This window comes from Callorhinus ursinus, unplaced genomic scaffold (genome assembly GCF_003265705.2).
Source record: "Callorhinus ursinus isolate GAN/ISIS: 27379988/994484 unplaced genomic scaffold, GSC_fseal_2.0 scaffold4, whole genome shotgun sequence".
In the NCBI taxonomy this organism is placed as follows: domain Eukaryota; kingdom Metazoa; phylum Chordata; class Mammalia; order Carnivora; family Otariidae; genus Callorhinus; species Callorhinus ursinus.
Window position 1 is genome coordinate 48402080 of NW_027397066.1, and position 7211 is coordinate 48409290.

Below are 7211 nucleotides of genomic sequence, written 5' to 3' on the forward strand. Positions count from 1 at the left end.
TTCCACCTTAAAATTTGCTGTCTGCCAAGGCTTGAGTTGAATATGTGTTTTGTATGACCAACTTAAAGATTATGAAAATTACATGGCAAATAAGCATATGTAGGAACAAAAATTAACAGCAGCGATTTTTGTTTAATGGCAAGTGCCTGAGATATACTAGAAACTTTGCACATGATGAAGACAGTACAGGACTAAATCAGGGACATGGGCTAATCTACTTATTTCAAGTAGGCTCTAGAATTAGCTCCTGTTTTTTCCTGGCAACCAACGCAATAAGAAAAATACTGTAAATACAGATTTCATTGTTGGACAAATGGGAATATTCGAGTGCATTTTGAAAGCAAATACATTCTTTGCACTCAAATCTGGGCAGCACCCACACTGTGCTTCCTAACATCATAATGAGTAGGGTTTTCAAATATGATTTTGTAATAGATACAGAATCATTTCTCAAAAGGCTGTGTCTTCTAATAAGCACTGGTAGATAAAACCCAGGACATGAAACTAAGTGATAACTCAAGAATGAGTAACTAAAATAATATCCAAGTATTTTAATTTATTGTGCTCTAAATTAATACAAGGGATATGTTTAGAAAAAATTACTTTCTAAATAGGATGACATAATTGACCTGTTCTTTACATTCTCTCTTTCAGATATCACATGTTTACACAGAGATTTTGGCAAGCACTGGATTACATATTATTCAAAGTTCAAATTTCTATTTCTATAGAATTCCGTCACGGAAAAGTTACAAGAACCATATCTTATATTTTCATAGTTCTTTAAATTTTATAAAACACTTTCTTTTCTATCATTTCATCCAAAACAAAACCAAAAACCCTTGGATTACATTTTTATTTTCCATTTTACAGATAGGAAAACTGAGGCCTTCAGTAAAAGGTGGATTGCCCAAGATCAGTTTATTTATTCAAATGACATGAAGAATCTATCCACTGCCTTCTCTTCCTCATCCTAGGCACAGTGTTTGCACTGAGGATACATTAATAAACAATGACAAGACAGACATGGTCTCTAAGCTGGGCCCTCCACACAGATCTCTCATTCATCAACCATGTCATCTGAATTCCCTCTGCAACGCTCAACACAGCCCTTAATCTCTAGGCCACCTCAAACTTTTACAGAGAGATCTGAAATACAGCATGAGAGGATATTTACTGAAAGTTTGTCTCTATTTTTTATCCAAGATCGAGTAATTATTTTTTTATTGGTAAGGACCAATAAAAGTCCTGTTTTTCACCTAATTTCTTCACAGCATTGTGAATGTGAACAGCAAAATCTTTACAGGTAGTTTCTTCTGTTCAAGTCTGAGGTGAGCCTACTCTTACCAGCTTTCCAAAGTATGAGAATATTACTTTATATACCCAAGATTCAATGACCTCAAGTATAAAAAGCAGATATTAATACTATCTGTCTCAAAGGATCTTCATAATCAGATCACGATCAGATGTTAAAACACTGAAAACATCGGGCACACAATAAATGCTCATTAAAATGAAATGCTTACTATTATATTAGCCCCTGCCTGCATCATAGCAGCACATGTGAATCTCAGCTCACGTTAGAATTTAATTTTCTCCAGCTCAGCTTAATTGCTTACTCCAAATCTATTCTGCTCAGGTGGCTAAATACATTCTCCTTCTCACCGCCCCCCCCCCCCAACCAGCATTGTGCCAGGGGCCTAGAGCCATCTGTGGTGGCGGGCTCCTGGTTAAGGGAGGGGCTGGGATATAAGGTCCTCTGTCATCAGTTTGCTATATTAACTCTTTTGTGCTATGCTTGTGGCAGGGAAATCATGGTCATGGCTGCCTCAGATTGTGAGATGTCCCCTGCCACCAACCCTCTCTTGGGCTTAGCTACCTCTCTATTCTCAGACCGACATATTTCCATGTACTCTCTCTTCCATTCTTCCACTACCCAGAATGTATTTTCTAGGCAAGAAAAAATATCCTTTCCATCTCATAACACTAGCTGTACATCCTCCTCTCACTCTGGGGTTTAATTATTTGGAGAAAAACTATCACGGAGACCATTGCTTTCCCCTTTCCTCTAAATAAAGGAAAGAGGGAAAACATATCCTATTAATGCCTCAAAATACTATTTGATCTTATAATTTTGGTCCTCCAAAGTCTGAGACCCAGTGGCTAAGTGTACCACTCTGTGGCTAGCTTTCCCTGATGCCTACTGGCATTCCACCTCCATTTAAAAACAGTGTTGAGGGGGCGCCTTGGTGGCTCAGGCGGATAAGCATCTGCCTTCGGCTCAGATCACGATCTAGGGGTCCTGGGATCCAGCCCCACACTGGGCTCTCTGCTCATCAGGGAGTCTGCTTCTCCCTCTGGATCTCCCTCACTCTTGCTGTCTTTCAAATAAATAAATAACAAATAAATAAATAAAATCTTTTAAAAGATAAGTAAAATTAAAAAATAAAAACAGTGTCGATTCCCAATTGTCTGCCATATCATCTGCCTGCCTGAGACAAGAACAGTGCACCCCACTTACCTCTGAGAAGTCTGGCTCTAAGCTGAGAGTCTGTGTAGGATTTCTCAGGCCTGGCCATAGGCAGTCGGCGGGGGCATGAGCTGGCAGTTGTCCTGGAGAAGCTGCCCCCCACAGACCTGTGCACAGCCAGTGCATCAGGGTCACTGATGCTGCCCTGAGGCTTCAGCTCCCCCCACTCTCCCCAGCCAGCTACACTCTTCCACAATGCCACATTCGTAGCCCAGACACCTTCATTCACAGGCCTCTTTTCAGGGGCCTTCAGCTGAGCCCTCCGCCCCCAGGTGCATCCACTGAGACCTCCTCATGGGGAAGGGAGTGTCGTGAAACACTTTTCTCCACTCTCAGAGCTCAGTTAGCTCTTACCTCTCTCCCTCTGCTCAGGCCATGGGTCTGTTGAATGGCTTTTTGTGCAGGGCTCCTTTGGGAGTGAGATAATGCACCCCACCTGGGTGCTGATCCACCTGCTCTTCTGATGAGATTCCTTGAGGGAAAGTAAAACATTGTGGGAGCCAGCACTCTCTCCTGTTCAGCCTCTTGCTTGTACTGTCACAGTAAGTGATTAAAGGTGTGCCTGTGCTTTCATTTTGGCTGGTTGCCTTAATCAACTACTCTGATACCTGGCAGCTCAGCTCTCTCCAGTTTAGCCAAGATCTTGACAACCCTCCATGCTTAGAGCTGGTCTGGACTTCTATCGCTGTGTTCCCTAGAACTACATTTTTTCTACCTTTAAATAACTTAATAATCTAAATACTTCTTTATACCTGTAACTGTGCCTGTGGCGTCTTCTCCTCTCCCTGTATCTTATCTGAATTTCAGTCCCAGGATGGTTTGCCCTGCTCCTGTGCAGAAGCCAGGGACCAAACCAGTACTGCCATGAGATTACAATATGTAGGAGAACGAGAGTTTCTCTTACAACTCCACCATTTTTCATCTATAAAAAAATACATATGCTTTAGATATCATAAAGTTCCTTTATGTGTTGAAAGCATAGGAAAAAAATTATATGGGCCTATTATCTGTAGGAAATAACACTTTTTTTCTCCTCCAAGGAATTTCTCATGTAGTTGTGTTGAAATTTATATTTGCTTTGAAATCAGAGCAATATGGATTCTGATCTCAGCTCCTCCACCTCCTGGAGTAACTTTCTTGAGTCTCAATTTTCTTAAATGTAAAAATGATTAATACCCCTTCCATAAGATTACTAAGTAAATAAAACTAAATAAAAATAAAAATAAATAAAATCAGTAGCATATGTAATATACCTAGGAATGCACTTAGCCTAGAGTATACACTCAACAAATGTTACTAACATTTTGTTTCCTTAAATTGCAAGTAAACAAATATGTATAAGAGAAATGATTAGAATTTTTATATGAAGAGAGGTAGCTTTATTAATTTATTATCAATAAAATAACTTGTTGACCTATTGATTTTTTTGACCTACTGATTTTTGATAGTGCTTTATCCTAAAGTGTCCATAAGGATGAATTAACTATAAATACACTCTCAAATGCACTTTTGAATTAGCATTTTAGATAGATTATTTTTCACTGATGCTCACTTAGGTATTGAAGAATAACTGCCCCAAAACTTTTTTAGTAGAGTTGACTTGAATTTTCTCTCTGATTCTAATATGGTCACCACTATAGTTACATTTTAAAATACATTTAGTTCTTCATGATAAAGTATGTTTTTAGTATGCAGGGGAATACATGTAATATCTATATACATGCAGTTTCTATATATAATCAGATGGAGAAATCATTTTGGTTCTTTTAGTAGTTATGTCAGAAACTGCAGATATAAGTTAAAAGAAAGAGTAAGGAAATACCCAGTTCCATACCATGCTAAATTAAAGCATAAAGTCTCAAAGACTTCATTCCCACTCTAAATCTTGATAGTACTATTGTACTTGGTTTGAAGAATAATTGAACCCTTAGCCAGGACTATAAAGCTTGACCAAAAGACAGGCCCAATATATGGAAATGATGAAATGTCAAGACATGTTTTAAACATTCTCATCTGCTTTATGGTTGAGGTGAGACAGAATATGATAGTCACCCTTAGTAGAATTCCATCTAAAAATATATTTGCAATCAACAATTTAATAAACTTCTTAATAAAAATAACTTGCTAAGCAAAATGATATTTTAATGTATATACACATTAAAGTGGTTCTAGAAGTTAATGCAATGTCAGGTATCTTTTGGCAGTTAACCCCACATCAGACCTTCAGATCCAGGGAAAGAATGGGCTTTCTACAATTACTGATCTCTGGATCATGCTCCCCTCTTTTATTTTTTCAGCAATTGGCACAGTAAGGGCTTCCTTTAATTACTGAAGTCTAAATAAAGTCTCACCCCCCCTTTTGCTTCTCAAACCCTTCCAATACTTTTGTAGCCAGCTCTCCATGATAAATTTCTCCAGTTTGAATTTGTACAGTTGTTTCTGTTTTTCTATCTGGACAATGACAGATGTACCGTGGTAGTTGGTGGGCAATATATACCATCACATCATCTGTATGTACCATAGGACATAACATCCAAGAGGTTAGGAATAATGTTTGTCAATGTAAAATTAAATGAATTTAGTCTTGTTGGTTTATAAAGTAATTCCCCAAACATTATTTTTTTATACTGTTTGCAGCATATGATAATAAGTAATACTTATAAATATTTAAATTGATATGTATGACCCTCAAGGGATTAATTGATCTGCTTACGATTAATTCATTTATGGAATAACTATGGCATCAAGCACTTTCCACCCCCAGACATTGGATGCTGGCTTCACAGCTCATCTGCAGCTGGGAATAGGTGGCTGCCCCTCTGTGACCAGGTTGAATGCTGCACTTTTCCTGCCGCATTACAGCCCTGAGTGCTAGTAACAGGTCTTATATTCATGCTTCAACTGCCATAAAGGTTGACAGGTCTTGCTTAGGTTGCAGATAGGCTCTACCCAACTAAGGCAAATAGCGTAGAAAATTCTCCAAACATAAGAAAGGGATTCATATGCTGAACTGAAGAAAAAAAAAAAAAAGGAAGTGAGAGAGGGAAGGAAGGAGAGAGGGAGAAGAAGGGGGAAAGAAAGAAAAAGAAAAGAAAAGAAAAGAAAAGAAAAGAAAAGAAAGAAAGAAAGAAAGAAAGAAAGAAAGAAAGAAAGAAAGAAAGAAAAAGAAAGAAAGAAAGAAAGAAAGAAAGAAAGAAAGAAAGAAAGAAAGAAAGAAAGAAAGAAGAAAGAAAGAAAAGAAAGAGAGAGAGAGAGAAAGAGAAAGAAAGAAAGAAAATGGACAATTGTCCTCTCTAGCTACTTAACACCAAAGCCTGGGTTTTTCCTTTGAAGCTGAAAGATGAGTAAGACATCATTGCTACAGTAACAGCAAGCATTTGGGGGTGGGAATGTTGCCTTACTCATCTTTTATTTTAATAATGTAATCCTGGGACCAATCCTAGGACCAGTCCATACTTAAGAATTTCCTATAGAATTCATATCCAAGTTCTGTTATTCTGTATGTGGATAAACTTTGAACAGATTAAACTATATTTATCTTCTCTTCTCTTAGCATCTAACTCTACTCAGTTTTTCCATGTTTCTTGATTCTAATGAAAAAGAGCTGATAGACATAGTCAAAATAGAAAACTTTTTTTTCTGTCATGTAATAACCAGCAAACTAAGTGTCTCAGGTGTAATTGTTGGGTAATATATTATTCTTGCCTGGAAGATTGTCTCTCCATGTCACCGTTTTCAGTCCAGCTGAGTTTTATAGCACATAAACAGGACTTAACACCTCTCCCTTCTTTCATTCTTTTTTCATCTTTTCTCCCAATACATGAAATGAATAGGGAATATTTTGCCTAATATGTTACTCTAGAAGGATGTCTGATTTAGTTACAAATATAGTGGGGATTTAAATACAAACAAGTGCTCTCTAACAGTCATTGAAGTCTATCCATTATTTTAATGATGTTATTTGTATTCTATCACACCTGGAATTCCTTTCAGAAACTATCATCTCAATATTGTTAAAGCCTACAAAAGTTATTTTCTTTTCTCTAAATTACATTTCATTTTTGTACTAACCATATAAACATATTACTAATGATAATATAATAATGAGACTTGGTTGTGAATAATTTTTTGCAATAAAAATTCCAATTAATATTATAAAAATAATTTTTCAACTAAAAAGGATTTTCTTTAAATAGTATTGGCTTTGGAAATAATTCCTAAGTACATGTTTTGTTTATGGGGCTTTTTAAAACCAGTCTCATTTGATAACACCACATATCGTGGTTGTAGTAGTCATAATATATAAAATGAATCTCTTAGCTTTAATACACATCTCATCTGAAACTGACTTATTTAAGGTCATATTCCAATCCTGTCTAATCAGTTATGGTCCCGTTTCTAGTTATCTCACAATCCATATCTACCAATAAGAGACAAATATCAATACAGCCAGAGAGAAAAGAAAAGACAATGGAGTAGAGAAAATCAATGATAGAGTCCTGCCATTACATAGACAGCTATTTAACCTCCGAACCTCCACACCTCCTGGCTAGATTTCTCTGAAAGACAACATCTTGAGAACTAATTCCATTTCCTTAAAACGTTCTAAAAGCTTCAATTAAATTGTGTTCATACGCAGAAGCTGAACCAAAGGTCGCCTACCCAAGCAAACAGGGAAAAC